The 16,737-nt window shown below is 36.1% G+C and overlaps 1 protein-coding gene across 9 annotated transcripts in view; it reads right to left on the bottom strand.

Annotated features, from left to right (window-relative positions):
• Positions 1–4,872, bottom strand: part of LOC129755075 (regulating synaptic membrane exocytosis protein 2) — a 209,294-nt gene extending 204,422 nt beyond the window's left edge. For 2 of the 9 annotated variants that reach the window (XM_055751403.1, XM_055751407.1), the window contains exon 1: positions 4,346–4,867. The gene's annotated coding sequence lies outside the window, so the exon portion shown is untranslated. Of the gene's footprint in view, positions 1–4,345 lie in introns of all 9 variants that reach the window. The other 7 variants (XM_055751410.1, XM_055751409.1, XM_055751411.1 and 4 more) reach the window with 6 other exon arrangements.
• Positions 4,873–16,737: the final 11,865 nt, after the last annotated feature.

The raw sequence follows: 16,737 nt of genomic DNA, 5'->3' as shown, positions 1-16,737 counted from the left end.
AAAAACAATTTCAAATAGATTGACACCTGTTTGGATTTTTTTTTGTCAGATTTAACTGGAAATTGATCTTTTTTTGTGATAAACGTCCTAGAAGCGACAAGTCATCTGATGTCCTTTCAGCTAATGGTGATATTTGAAAATCAAAGAAGCCTCTACTTAAAAAAGATCTGATATATCTTATTGGGAATAATCGACTCAAAAACAATAGGGGCATTAAGATCTATCCTTACTATCCTTACTTATATTAAAATCAAAACACACATACACTTGGTTGGACAATCGACATCTCTTGTAGATTGTTCAACCAAGTGTTTGTGTGTTTTGATTTTAATATAAGTAAGGATTATTTTAAGCGTAGTTTAAGTAACCAGTCTGTATGATATTGAGTTATCAAAGACCGTGAACAATAAATAAATAAAGATGGCAGAAATAGAAGATTTCTTTTAGCAATAAGAGTAGAAATAACAGTATTTCTTTGTCTGTGGTATTTCTATTGAAAACGCTACAGAATCTTTGACCAAATATTCGCCCGAATAGTTGAAAAGTCAATATTTGGTATTCGGCCGTTCGCCAAATTTCAAGAGTTGATGTTCAAGAATGATTTTTCAATTTCACAATGAACATAAATGTTTGTCTAATCCCTAGCTACGATTTTAATACTGATGCTGTGATTCAATGAAAACTTTAAAATTCAAGTTATTATATTTCAATTTCCTCTTGTATGTTTTTTACCTAGATTTTGTTCAAATTTGCCTTTTTTTCAATTTTTTTTTAATACCGCATTTGTTTTATACCCTCGTTTGTGGTGCACTTTATCCGATGAAAACAAACACAAATCGTCGCCAGTGTATTGTTACCTCAATCACTCACACGCTCTCTCACAACACTGACAACATTTTCGGGGCACAACCGTCCGATGGCAGTGCGACAACAGGTCAAAACCAGTGAAACACTGTCCGAATAAACAGACAAGATGACAGCACTTAGTGGTGCACTAGTGCAACACTCGGAATAAACAAATAAGGTATACAAAATCGTCCAGAATGGCCCGACTCTGTGGTTTATGGTATGTAGTAGTATGGCATGATTAAGGTTAAAGATCATCGTTTTTTTTCAAAAACTATTTTGAAGTTGTCTTGCCCATATTCGACTTTCATCTAATTCGATATCAAATAGGCAATTTCAAATTGCTTGGCACCTTTTTCGACGTGTTTTGCCCGGATTTCACAGGAACCCATTCTCTTTGGTGATAAAGGCCCTAGAAGCGACAAGTCATCTGATGGCCTTTCAGTTATTGGTAAATTTTTTTAAATCAGAGAGACCCCTACTTGAAAAAGATCTTGTAATACATCATCTGATAATATCCTCTGGTTGAAAAAAATCAACTCAAGAACATGAGGGGCATTAAGATGGAAGATATTGAAGGAAATTGAAATTAAGGCTTTTTTTATTTTTATTCAAAAACCCAACAGAATATTCGACCGAATATTTGGCCGAACATTCGTTTGGCCGAAAAGTTGAAAAGGTTCGGCCGTTCGCCGAATACCACTGTTCGGTACATCTCTAGTAACGAGTATTTAACTTTGATTGATAAACATCATCTTATTTTATCGCATTATTTTTAATTGCATGCGAAACGAAGTTCGTACACACTAAGATTGCAAATTTTCCCATCGGGATAATGACTCTCCGAACCACAGGGAAGTTGCTTAAATTGTTCGAAGTTCGTATGGGAATCCTCCCAAATCCCGGGACGCTTCATCTCTCCTGAAATCTGGGACAACGTTTTTATGAATGCACAGGAACTCAAACAACCGTCCCGTATCACGGGAAAACCTAAGCCACCTTCAGCTGTCAACCGTTTTCTGTCGCGTTTTTCATAGTTTATCCTTTTCTATCATATGCGTGAATTACTATATAGTATCTGCTCGGGCGGTAAATTAACAGTCGTTCTGTTGGCGGGAGTAGATGAAAGTTTGGCAGGAAGTTTATTGCTACGGATCCACTGACGAATTGGATTAAAATCCGTGTGCATCATCCGGATCAGATTGTGAGTAATTTTGAAGAATACAATTAAACTTCATTGTTGATTTGATTCGCAAAGTTCATTATTGCAGCTTTCGAGAATGAGGCTGATCGGATGCAAGATGCTTTCCCCTGGTGTGGGATCTTATAGGCCACCACTCCGGAACCCAAGGTCTTAAATGCCAGGTTCGCACGGCGTCTTGGTATGCATAAGTGTAAACCAGCAATTTCGTAAATACATTTAAAATATTTTTTTATTTACAGATTAAGTGCCCCGCCTGTGTTTTGTGTTGCGGTTAAGATGTGTCCACATAGCTTAACAATACTTTAAAATGAGAAAAAATGCATTGATAAACATTTCAAAATAAATTTCAATCTATTTACCTAACAATTGTTTTTGTTATTTAATAGTGCATTTGGGATTTATTTTAAAAATAAAAATGAAATAAAAAGTGAGGGAAAAGATTTCTCAATTAACTAAAAATCTCGGGAGAACGCTTTTTCGAACTCACAGGTCGATTTGACAGTTGTTTTCCTGAGCACTTTTTCTGTCCCGAGATTTGTCCTGTAATTTCAGCTGTTGAAAATACAGGACAAAATCGTCCCGATCACAGGAGAAAAGATTAAGAGTGTACGGGATCAGCTAGTTTGATATAAAAAAAAGTTTATGTTATGCTGATATGAAAGATACTTACTTCAGTCTCAATTTTATATCGTTTTTCGTATTTTTTTCTAAATCAAATGCTCAACATAATATTTAAAAAAGTTTTGATAATTTACACCAAACCACCAAAATTTACATTTTTTGAGATGCAATAAACTTAAAAGGCTATTTGGACTAATTTGAGTGCTCTGAATCTAAATATGCAATTTTTCTGTCAGCTTTTGTTAAAGAAATAATTTCTGAAAATAGGTCAAAATCATTCAAGAAATTTCTGCACTTTTTTTAGATTTCTTCAGCAGTTCCGGAGATTGATTCCAAAACAACTGTGTAACGAAACTCAACAAAACTGTTCGTTTACGATTGCTTTTGCTATTGCATTTATTCGTCTCGGGATCATGACCCTCAAAATTACAGGAAAATTGACATTTGTTCACGAGATGAAATGTGTATGCTGTAAAATGCCGTCGTGTAAAGAAAAATAATCGTTTGCAATTGAAAAAAAATGGAAATTTGTTTTTGAATTTTGTAGGAGATAGTTTTTTAAAATTTCATGAAATGTCTCGCTTGGAAGCCGATTTGAATCTACAGGAAGACTTCAAAGCCCTCTGAAAATTACAGGAGAAAACCATTCCAAACCTACAGGTTTCTGAGATTGTCCTGTAATTTCAGCTGTGTTCGATTTTTCCTTATTCGTACTAAAAAGATTGAGAACATAGGTACAAGAATCACGTCTATAGGTTAAGTACTCCATATCGGTGAACTTAAAAGTCCAGCGTAGATGGTAAATTTTACGATATTTATCTTTTTCCTCTCAACCGGAAACTATGTTGATAGGTTCACTATAAAATTGTGGTAGGCTACAATGACCCAACAAGGCAGCATCTAGAGGCGATTAACAAACGATTTCAAATTGCACAAAAGAAGAATACCAGCGTGTCAGTGGCGAATGTCATATGCACTCCAGCGTATGACATTTCCGACACCTCCCAACGCCCTCGCTCTAGCCTTCGTTCTTATCCCCTCTCGATAGAAAGTCGCGAACCAAATCATAAAGTTCCATGTACCAGAGATAGCGATAAAAGAGGTCACAGCTGTTACTGACTGACTGGTTGTGTGCTCGATTCGATAAGCCAAGCCAACAACAGAGTGAAAGAAAACCCACGCTCGCCTCGCAGCCAGGCAGGATAATCATGGGGCCAGATTGCCATGGGATGGATCATCTAGCTGGATGACTCAATGGTGGTGACGTGTTTCACCGTGCTAGCAAAGACGACCAGCTTCCGGAAGTTACTTCCCAGCATCAACGGCCAATCGGAACGGGGCCAGAAAGATAACGATATTAATAATAATTATCTTCCATTTTCAACATATTGATTTTTCACTTGAGCTTCCCACCATTTCTCTCGCTACCCCTCCCTTATGGTATCTTTTCAAAACCAGTATAGTTCACTTTCTTTCATACAGTTTCTCCCTCTCCGAGGCAGTGAGCTCTAGCTAGCAGCTAGCAGCCTTCATTTTTGATATTGAATTTTCCTTCCTTCCGTTTTTGAGTGGCAGGAGAAAGTCTTAACACTTGCCAACAATGAAAATGGTAGATTTCAAATAAAGAAAAACTCATTTTGGGGAACCACTATGATAGGGGAAAAAACTAATTACCATTGTACACTATGGGGGATACAGCTTCGATATTAGTTCCATCTCACAGCTGGATAGAGGTTCATAATTCACGATCGAAATTACTGCACCATTCGTATTCCATTTTATTTGCACTTTATTCCATCAATTACTGCAGAACAAAATCGCACATTATGGAATCACTTTCGAGGGAATTTCGTTTCCATCCTCGAATTTTTTAAAACCATTCTTTTCAAGAAAAGGCTCCTGCACAGATACTCCTCATTCTGCTCTCCATATTTTTCTCCTCCACTGGCAACGATAGAACATCGAAGATTTTTCGATTGCATTTTTCTACATCTTCACGAAAATATTCAAACTTTTATTCATAACCCAGTGAAACCACGGACCGAAATTTATATTCTTTCGAAAGATTCACACTATTTCAACGAAATTTTCCCGAAAAAAGACCATTTTTTCGCAAACACTCCATTCGACTTCGCGTTAAGTATGTTGCTGTGGAAAACCGATAAAATTTTCACGGGCTGCACACAAAAGCTTTTCTCTTCTGTTCCCTACCGAAACGACCAACTTCACTTCGACCAACCAGCCAGTCGGGGGAGCCAACCATTCAGCCATCCGTTTAGAGCTGGATCCAACACTCACACACTACCAGGCGTCTCCATGTTCGCTCTTTCTCTCTACTCTTCTCTCACTCGCGTCGCACGTATAGTTAGTTACCTACCCATACCCAACCCACACCACACCCGCTCCACTTGGTTCGGCTCTTCTCAGCCTTTCTGGTTCTTTTCCTCGCTCAGTCAGTTCAGTGCTGCTGCTGGCTGATCGTTTTTCCCGAACCGCCCACCCAGCCAAGCCACCCGCCCACCGAACAGCCAGTCGTTTAAGGGTGAGCCTAGCTCGTTTCCTTCGCTCGCTGCTTGCATGCATCGTTCCGACGTCGTCGTCGTCGTCGTTGATTCCTTCATCGCTGCGCGCTAGCCCTGAAGGGAAGCATCTTCGCACGAGGGATGTTTTATCATTTGTTGGATGGACACTAAACTAGGTTGACCTGAATGACAATTGTTAAAGTTTCTTTAATAGATAATAATGATAATAGTAAACTATGGCTGATCTACTATTGAGGAATGTGAGTTTGCATCAATGACATAGTAAAAATTTATACAGGTTGAGTTTGCATAACTAAAAAATGCTTCTAAATCATAAGGTTTAATTTATATTATACACTTTTTTGACAAAATGAATGTAAATGGAAATTGTTTCCTTCAAATAATAAATCGAATAACCAACCAGTTTAACTAACTTGAATTTGTAGTTTTTTTTAAATATGTCTTTAATTGTACCAATTCATCCTTACACTTATATTACATTAATTTATTAAAATTGGTGTTCAGCTCAATAATGAACTGTTAAGAGCCCTTACTAAATACTGAAAAATTATAATTTCGACTTAAATTGGCTGAGCGCAATCAAGTATTTTACTGTAGGAGAACATCCTGTAATGGCAAAAATATTTTAAACTTAAAACTAAAAACTATCCTAAAATTAAACTAATTATAAAGAGAACGAACGGTGCTGTGCCAAGGTGGAAGCCGCAAAATCATTTTCAGAACCTTGTTCTGAATCCTCTGGATGGTTTTCTTCTTAGTCGCGCAGCAGCTAGACCAAATCGGAACTACCTACATACATTATCGCTGGTCGGAACACTTGTTTGTAGATAAGCATCTTATTTCGCAGGCTCAGTCTGCATTTCCTGTTGATGACATTTAGTGTATATATTTCATTTAGATTGAATATCTTCAATGTGATTTTTAAAACTAAGATTCCGATCAAGTGTGAGTCCCAAGTACTTTACGTGATCAGACCATTCTAATGAAACCCCATCAAAAGTCTCGCGTGAGCGTCATTACATCTTAAAAATTCACAGAAAATTGCTGCAAAAGTTTTCAAACCGCATTTAAAATTTGATTCTTCCATATAGAATAGGTTTTCCAGGCTACAAACACTGTAAATCAGTGGTTTTCAAAGTGATCCCCACCGTCCCCTTGCCTTGGAGCGTTGAGAGCTTCCAGGGGGGCGGTGAGCTCAATTTTGAAATTTGAGGGGCGTTGAAAGAGCTCAGGGGGGCAGTGAAGTCGTAATTCTCATTTTCACAAGTCACAAAACAACAGATAACAACGTGTATGTTACATCCACAGCAAGTATACCGTTCAGCCTTGCGACTCTAAACGTCACTGCGTCTGGCGACTGGCAACCCGGTGCGGACATAGGAAAGAACGAGAACGGAACCAAAACATAAGTAGGAAAACGTTATAAAACGTGGTAGATAGTCGATTCCTATAAACGAGGTTTATCTCCCGAAAATTGTTATTCCCGTAGGATTGCTCAGAACACCAAATTGTGAGTTCCATTTTCTATTATTATAATACTCCAATTAAAATATAGATATTCTTTAGCTTTTAGCTATTCTACTGCTTAAAAGAGGGTGTTTCTTTCTACAAATCACAAAGTCACGAGTCTCATAACACTCCCGTGACAGTGTAAGTTCGATGCGAAACAATCAAATTACGTTACAAGTTACAGATCTAAACATCAGGTTCAAGACTCATATATCTATAATTTCACAGAGCTGCCAGTAAATTTTTGTATCAGTAACTCAAAAAAATTTTTTTTTCGAAAAGTGTGCTTAAAAGCTTTTTTTTTAAATTGTCACAGATTTTGTATTTTTGCATATTGATCTTGTTTTGTGAGATTATTTTGGGTTATACTAAAATAAATAAATTTTAGATGGCAATGCTTGATAATCTTTGAAAAGTACTGAGTTGTAACCCGATCAGGAGAGCATATCAAAACAATAACTCAAACGTATCTCACCAAGATATTTACATCTGATTCGGTTATAATTAAGTACTCAAACATTTCGATTTTAAGTTTCTCCAATCTGAATTATATCTTATTCTGATTGACAGACTTGAATGGGGTTGAGCTCATTTTCAATGATCAAGATTTTTTTCGGATTATCCCAAAATAAAATGATTATATCTTATTTTGATATTACGTACAACTTTTTCTGAAACACGGACATCGAAGTCAACGGCCCAAACCGTACGTTCATGAGTTTCGCTCAACAGATTCACAAAATTGAATCCATGTTTTGGGAAACCAAAAATGGGGCATGGTTTTAGCAAATAATGTGGTTTATTGACATTCCACTAGAAAATTTTCTCGAAGCACTCATATCTTGATAAGTTATAATTTTGATATAACTTGTTCTGTCCAATATCAAACTATGCTATCTGAACCAGATATAATCTTGATAGGAGCATATCAAAAACTGATATAATTTAGCTATGATCGTATAGATTTTTTGATATAATTTGAGATATTTTCACATCCTACGAGTATTGAATTATAACTCATTTAGATAGAAAAAAAATAAGTATCAAAATATCTAATTTTGATATAATTTTGTTTTTCCCTCCTGGTCGGGAATCGTTTAAAATGAGAATTCATGCCGAAACCAAACAAAACCATGCATAAGGAAGGCTCAGTTTAATGAAATTGGCAAACCTGTTCAATGAAAAACTTTCTAAAAGACTTAAAAAAGTTTTTATAATGATCATTTTCATGAATCAAAATTTGTTACCCACTCACTGGTCGGTGATTAAATCAGATCAATTAGACATTTGAGCGTTTTTTTTTTGTTTTCCATCACTGCGTCTGCTAAACAGAAGAAACCTTCGAAAAATCTGTTTAAAAGGCGTCATCTGCAAGGGTGCCGAAATCACAGAAAAATCTGTAATTTCACAGAATTTTGAGCGAATTTTCATCACAGAATCTGTGTCACAGAACACAGAATTTTGAAATATTCACAGATTTTACAGAATTTTTGAATTTTGAATTGATTTTCAATGCTACATTTTTTTCTGACCACAATAAAATTAAGATTTCTTACTTTGAATTAGAACAGAATGATGAGATTGGTAATGTTAATTGACTTTCCCAACTTAAATGTAATAAAGACCCAATCTATATATATAAAAATGAATGTTTGTCTGTCTGTCTGTTCCCTATAGACTCGGAAACTACTGAACCGATCATCGTCAAAACTGGCATCTGAGGGTTTTTGAGGCCGGGGATGGTTTCTGTAATAGTCAAAACTCCATCCGACTTAAGGAAGGAGAGGCTTCCATACAAAATTTGTAGTTTTTCGAAACAAATTAAAGTCATGACATCCATTTTCTTGAGATTTTTTTTTCCTTTGGGCGGTTTGTTTTTCGTCTCTATGGTCGAGGCGTCGCGGCCAACGTCGCAAAAGGATAGTAACCCAGGCATAGCATACTGATCAGTAGGAATATTTTGGCGCGTATTTCTCAACCAAGCATATTTTCTTTGAGGGGTTTGTTTTTCGTCTCCATGGGCGAGCAAACGTCGTCGCAAGAGGATGGTAACCAAAGCACACTGTTCATTGATTGCTGGAAAATTTAACTATAAGGCGCCTGTTTCTCAAACACGTGGGGCGATATGCAACCTAGGTGTGTTTTTTTCTTGCTTATTTGATTTGTACACAGCACGTGGTAATAAATGACGCCTAGATGTGACACGGATTGGTATTTTATTAATCGAATCAAAACCAATTGAAAGATTTGCTAAAATACTTCCATATTTAGTTCGTGTTAATGTAGGTAGCATTCGACTTTTCATTCAAGGAACATTAGAACATGTTCAAACGTTCAACTTTTTCTGTTAAAAAAAAATTAAAAATGAGGTTTTCTTCTAGAAATTGTTACTTCGGCCCAAATACACAACAGAAACGAATTTAGAAATAAAAATGGGAGCTTTTTATTTTAAATAATTCTGAAAAAACCATTGTACTTTTTGCTTACATACCAATTCAAGTACGTACTTAACATGAAAAGTGTTTTTGTGTTACATGGCTGCATAAAAGAGACTTTTAATCCGCTTCGTTTTTGAAAAGCGAGACTTAAGAACCGATATTCAACTGGACGCAAAATTTTTAAAAGAAATTTTTAGTTTACCCTTAAAGTGTTAAAAACAATATTCCTCTCTGTCAACTTACACGGTGGGGCAAGGGCAAACGTCGAACTTTTAAGAAATTCATCTTCAAAATGATTCAATATTTTGGAAAGACCAGAAGGGGTATTCCGAATGTTGAAACTGCAGCGGATATTGAAAATTCTTAAATGTCTTTGTAAATGAAGGTCATTCCCTTTGAACAGCATTCGTTAAAAGTGGAGTAACAAACATAAATTTATATTGCAGGAATACTGCAGAGGTATCAGTGAAACTTGATAAAACAAAAAACAGGAATTCGTATTAAATCCATTTTAAAGCCATTACTCTGACGCATCTGTAAATAAGCTTTGCATTGACACTTGCCCCAATATGCGGGACAAATGTAAACTTAGAAATTTGTTTTTAACTAAATTTTTGAAAATTTGACTTTCAAAGAAAAAATAAAAAAAAAACGCTGAGAACTTATTTAGTGATGCAACTGATATTTTTTTAAATATTTATATGTTTACCGTAGTAAATTTATTTAAAAAAAAAAGAAATTTGCACTGTATTTAATACAAAACTAATTTAATATATTTTTCATTGCCATGATAAGTGCTGTTTGGGTATCGAGCCGGTTAAATTTGCCTACCTTCTTCAAGCAGTGGGGGACAAAATTGAAAAAAATGGGAGAGCTCCCATGTAAATTTAAGATAAACAGCTCTTCAAAGAAGGGACGATATTTAAAAAGGTTTTTTTGGGTACAGAGTACAAATTTCAGATCTTGAAAAACGAGTTTAGAGATCAGTAAATAATATATACCATCTTTAAATTGCTATTCAGAACTGCAGCTGCAGCTCTCATTTCGAAGTTGTTGGTTCTGAAGTATGATGAGGTTTGATTTAAAACAATGCTCTCTAAAATCTAAATTTTAATAAATTTTTACAAATTACATTTATTTCCGGAAGGTGTAGCAAAGCACAACGGGTCAGCTAGTATATCATAAATATTCAATGAAATTAGAGGAAATAGCATCACAGAAAACCATCACAGAATTTTCGGGTAAAATCACAAAAAAAACTGATTTTTTTTTCACAAAAACACAGAATTTTTTTCGGCAACCTTGGTCATCTGTGATTTAGTGATAGTATTTTTGGAAGGAAAATATGTAATATTTTTAAGGGTAAGAGAATTTTTACTTTAGATCGTTATTTGCTCATGTTCATTTCTATCGATTCCAAAAATCAATTGTGCCATTTGCCATGACTAAAATTGTAGTCTATTCGGTTATCACAAAAATTGCCGAAATCTAGCTATTAGAACTTAGTTTAAACTTGAGGACCCTTGAATGCTGCATAACTTTGAACAGGACTCAAATTCAAATATCAAAAAATAATTGACAGTAATTAATTTGTATTCAGTAATGCAAATGCATGGTGAATATAGAATTTTGTTTAACAAAATTTAGGATAAATGATTTATATATCAAAACATATCAATCAGTTTAAGTAATTGCCCAGAAAACTTCACATAGAATTTAGTGTTTACAGGAGGTTTGTAGCAGTATGTGGCCCTTTGAGCCAAAAGGGTATAAGTTAAGGTTGCCAGAATGCCCGGTTTTATACGGGTTTGCTCGGATATTAAATACAAAATTTGGGAACAGTCCGGTCCGGCTCAGTTTCCCGGATTTCACTTTAAAAAGCCCGTATTTTTCCCGGATTAGTTCATTTTTTTTTTTTTGGCAAATCAAACAACAACAAAAATCAAACTGAGTTTCAAGAATGTTTTATTTTTGCCTCCAAAACCAAATTTTATAAAAATAGTTATGGAAGGATTTTCGGAAGCCTTTAATGCGATTTGAAATCTGTCGATGAATTTTGAAGAAATTTTTGTTTCAATTATTTATATTCTTTTGATTTTAGATGAACAGTTTCTGGGTTTTGACAAATTTGCCCGAATATTGCCCGGCTTTTAGTCGTCAATTTTGAAATCAAATGCCCGAATTTTGTCCAGTTTTTATAAAAATTGCAGGACTTGTTCGGCCCGGATACGTACTGAAAAAAATCTGGCAATCTTAGTATAATTGCATAGAAGCTTATTTTGAGAAAACACGCTTTTAAGTTGTTATGTTTGGTCATTTTCCATATATTTTTCGAAAATTTGCGTTTTTCTTTCAAACGAAATAGTATGTTAATAAAATTCAAAAAATCTAAAAAAAAATCACGAAATAAAGTTTGAAATATGAAGAATCGCTTGAAATTATTAAATCAAAATCGACAATTTTATGCTTATAAAATCACCTACCCCTTTGGATCTTAGGGTCTTATATAATGTTGAATGAGTTTTGAGGTAAGTTTTACAACAACATGAAGCCGAAAGCTAATGGTTTTTCATCGATCCAGATTATCATTTTTTTTTAAGATTTCCTAAAAAATTTCTCAGAGGGGCGTTGAGCTCAAATATTTGACAAAAGGGGGCGATGAGTGAAAAAAGTTTGAAAACCACTGTTCTAAATGGAAAGAAATTGCGACTAGTTTATGTCAGTTTTTGTATTTTTTCGTAATAAAACTGTTTGTTTACATTTTGTTTCATATGACGTCATGAAAGCTCACGCGAGAAGTTATGGACTAATTTTCATTAGGTTTTAAAAATTCAGCACTTGGCTTATGGGGAAATAAGATAAGTTGAGTTTTAGAGGCGTTAGGAGAAATTTCCCAGATTTTCAAGTAATTCAAAAAGGAATTTGAATGTTGTTGCAATCTACTGCGTACCACCCGTAAATTTTGACCTTTGGCTGAAAGCAAAGTATCATCTGCAAATAATCTTATACCTTTTCTTTCTGGTACATCAGGAAGATCAAAAGTAAAAAATATTGTATAAAATTGGTCCAAGTATATTGCCCTGAGGGACACCAGCTCTAATGAGCGTCCTTTCAGAGCATGAATTTTTATAGCTTACTTGCAAAGTTCGGCTAGTCAAATAACTTTGAATCATTTTAGAACGATATATAGAAAAATCAAAACGAGCTAATTTAGCTACTAAACCTTTGTGCCATACACTGTCAAGCTTTTTCAATATCTAGAAGAGCAACACCGGTTGAATAACCTTCAGATTTGCTAGAGTTAATCATATTGGTTTTATGATGATGAGTTACATCACTAGAACCGGTATAAAATTTGCTTTCTTTTGCATATAGTTTTATGGCCTAAATCTTACGTTAACGTACTCAAAATCCATAGTGCAAAGTTGACTTTAGGAGTAGGAATTATCTCAGAAAATCCAGATTGATAAAAAGTTCGAAAAACGGCTACCTTTGAAAAGATCGTCATAAAATTTGTATTTCGTATTTCTAAAATCTTAAGATGCCAAAATGTGACAAATAACGTCAACTTTCCAATTCACTTTTTAAAGTTTTGCTACTGTAACAGGAACAGCTTTGTCGGTTGATTGTTTGAAAAGTACGAGTTTTACACAACTTTTTTACATTTTTGTGGCTATGATCTTAAAAAAATTTAAAAAAAAAATCCGGAGCTGCAACATATAGCCTAAAACTTCAGCTTTCTAAGGCACTACGTGAAAATGCACTTGATGATTGATCTTCCGCCTTTTTCTTGAAGCATGTTTTTTCATAAAAAAAATTCTTGGACTTAACATAACTTTGAAATAATTTATTGTAGCTGAACATTGTCTGAGAAACATATTTGGGTCACATTAAAGGCTTTTCAAAACTATAAATTTTATAGAAATCGGTTGAAAAACAAGAGAGTTTTAGCGAATAAAATGCAAGCCGTCATTTAACTGCTCGCGGTATGAACAAGGTGTCGGTATGTTTAGTGTTAAGAAGATTATGTTTTCTGAACACAAAAAAATTGATTTGAAGAATAGAAACATACTTATTTAAGAAAAAACTGCAAAAATCGAGATAGAAGGACCATAAAATTTGGTGAATTTATTTGAACATAAATATCAAATATGGAGATGAAAAATATAACTCTTTAAACATACGAGAATAAAAAAAAATCAAAATTATTATTTAAGCTTAATTATAAAATTCAATCGATAACTCCAGGGAATAGCACTTTCATTGGCTTTTTTAAAGACTGGTTTGGATAAATTTTGAGTCCTTAATTCGAAGTTTTTTCCGATTATGTCTATCACCTCTGTCAATTTCTGCCGAAACGTTCCACGACAACAAATTTTCTGACTTTTACATCATTCGTGCAAAATAGCTTCACCATGAAGTCACAAACTGACGCCATCTATACTGATCTGTCTGCTGCTTTCGATAAAGTAAATCACGATATTGCTATTGCTAAACTCGAACGCTTAGGATTCTGTGGATCCCTACTGGACTGGTTTCGAAGCTATTTAACGGGACGAAAGTTATCAGTGCAAACTGAAAATTACTTTTCAAGACAATTCTCCGCTTGTTCAGGTGTGCCCCAGGGAAGCCACTTGGGACCGATAATTTTTGTCATCTATTTTAACGATGTTTTCACTCTCTTGAACGGCCCAAAACTTGCGTATGCCGACGACCTCAAACTTTTCCACACCATCAATGTCCAAGACGATATCGATCTCTTGCAAAGACAGTTCAACACCTTCTCTCTCTGGTGTGGCACCAACTGCTTGCCTCTGAACCACAGCAAATGTGCGGTCATTTCTTTTTCTCGCAAGCGGAACCCTCTTCTCGCAGAGTACAATCTTGGGAACCAAAACATTGCCCGGGTGGACCACATCAACGATCTGGCCGTTATCCTAGACAATCGGCTGGAGTTTAAGATTCATACGAATTACATCGTCGATAAAGCGTCTAGAATTCATGGCTTCTGTCGCGTTTTTCGCGTAACAAAGGAGTTTAAAAATGTGTACTGCCTAAAAAGTCTGTATTGCAGCATAGTTCGCTCAACGCTTGAATATGCATCTGCAGTTTGGTGTCCATTTTACCAGAACGGAGCTGAACGAATAGAGGCTATCCAGCGGCGTTTCATACGGTATGCCCTGCGACACTTGAACTAACTGGTTAGATCCAGTGTTCCGAAAATCACTCAATTCTCATGAGAGACACTGAAACGTCTTCAACAGCGAAAGAAAAACCTAAATTGTCGGTTGGTTTATCTCCCAGCGGGGCAAAAATTGTGTTTGACAGCGCTGTTCCGAGAATCAAAGAAATAAAAATTGAAAGAGAGACGTTCCTTCTCCAGTTGGAATTCTCAACTGAGTGAGGAGCTACCTGATTTTCAGATTCTTCTTTCAGTCAATAACTTTTCTTGCTCAATCACTCACTCACTCACTCGTTTACTGATCGATGATCGAATGCTGTCTGCCTGATACATCTTGCTTTGTTGTTGCTGTTGTTGGGGAGGACCAAAATAGCCATTCAAACACGCAGGCAGTATGTATGTTCATATGTATCTGCTGCTTTGGCAGAAAGTACGCAGGCAGTAAATATGAACCGATGCAAGGCCGCATTGATTGAGTTTGAGTGAGTGAGTGAGTGGATTTTCGAATTGGATCTTGTATCAGTCAGTGTCTCAATCACTTCTGATACACCAGGTAGTGAGCTTTAGACATCGACTTTGATGCGAATTTGCTCTCGCTTTTGAATCTAGTTTACATTGACTTCGCATTGTCGCTCTGCCGACTCTCTAGGGAACTACAGGCAGCAGCATTCGGCATTGAATTTTTCCAACTAGAAACCTATCATGAGCGTTTCTTCCGAGTGATTTTCGGAACACTGGTTAGATCCGTTTCGTTTACCCAGTTAGGAAAACCGTTGCCGCCTAATTGATTTAGACACGCTTCAAATTCGTCGTAACGCTGCACGTGCTTTAGTCGTAGCGGATCTCCTTGCGTCGAGGATTGACTCTTCCATGCTGCTGGAGGCTATTCCTCTCAGTGTGCGACCCCGAGGATTAAGGAACCAAAATCTTCAGCTCTACGTTCCCATCCGGCTGAATAACTACGGAGCCAACAGCACTCAATTGGAATTTTGAGAACTTTCAACCGTTTCGCCGAGTACTTCGACTTCGATGTTTCAAGGGCTACTTTCCGAAGAAAAATTTTAATGCTTTCGAGAACTTTGTAGATTTAACTAGTTTTTAACTCATTATTTTATTAAGTTATCATTAGGATATTACACAAATAAACAAATAAACCTCTAGTTTTGTTGATATAGCATTACAATTGTATAAATGAATCAGATTTTTTTTTAACTGAAAATTTTACTTGGAAAAAAAATTCTATTGGAGGGAGGGGGCAACATCCTTACCCCCCCCCCCCCCTCGTTCACACGGCCTTGGCGATATGTCTTATTGCTGCAGAAATCAAAAGAATTATTCCCTCAGACATGGAGCATATCTGCTGCGAGCTGGCACGAACAAACTTTGACTCAGGATCTGTTTCATGATGGGGTCTCGCGTTTGTTTCTTAACCAACACCAAAAAGGAGCCAGCGCGCAAACGAATTCGTTCACGAACTGAACTAGCCGAGAAGTTCACCAAACTTTTCCACATTGTTAGCGGACTGCCAGCTTATGTCCTTTTTACGGGCGCCTTGTCTAGAGAACAAAAAAAGACACACGAAAAACATGCGATATACCTACTATCTAGCGAACGACCAACCGACATCATCAGCAAACAGCAGCAGGAGGACACAGCCTAGCACATCACCAGCATTTCCATTTTCCACAGAGTTTCCAAGGAAGAAGCAACGACGACATCCTTCGGCGGAAAGGTTTACTCTCGCTCTCCTTTTTTTCTTTCTACCTCTCTTCGCGTTTAACAGATTTCTTCATTCGGAAATCTTCTGAAGGAACCAACATTGTATACGACGTGTGTTCACTTGATTGAGGTATCTTTTTCTGCTATATATTCGAAACAGTACATTTTATGGAAAAGCTCATTTGAGCCGAAAATGTATCTGATGGAAGCCTTTTTTATTTACATGATTCAGTTTGCAATAAAACCTCTAAACATTACTCCACTATGTTGAATGAAACGATTATAACATATACTTCACGTGGATTGTTTAAAAAACGCAGTGCATTTCTGCGTTCGGGATAGTAACTTTCCTAATCACAGGGAAATTGCTGAAAAGCTACGAAATTCGAAAGTAAAATCACCAGCATTTTGTGACGCTTTGTTTTTTTATGAAACAAAGGATGGAATTTCAACGAATGCATGCACAAGAAGGGCTCGAAATCGTTTTGAATTCAGGACTAAATAGAGACGTGCACTCACTCATTGCTTTCAACTCTCATGCGTTACTGATTTCTACCCTTTAAACTTGTAGGAGTGTTCAACCGGAGTAGACACTAATGACTAAAAGCGCTGCTTATCTCTTGTTTCTTGACGGATTTATATACAATTTATTCATAGTTTTGGAAACCTAACTAT

The sequence above is a fragment of the Uranotaenia lowii genome, chromosome 3 (assembly GCF_029784155.1).
Source record: "Uranotaenia lowii strain MFRU-FL chromosome 3, ASM2978415v1, whole genome shotgun sequence".
NCBI classification, from domain to species: Eukaryota; Metazoa; Arthropoda; class Insecta; order Diptera; family Culicidae; genus Uranotaenia; species Uranotaenia lowii.
The sequence above is the reverse complement of the archived record's forward strand: the minus strand, read 5'-3'. Positions and strand labels throughout refer to the sequence as shown.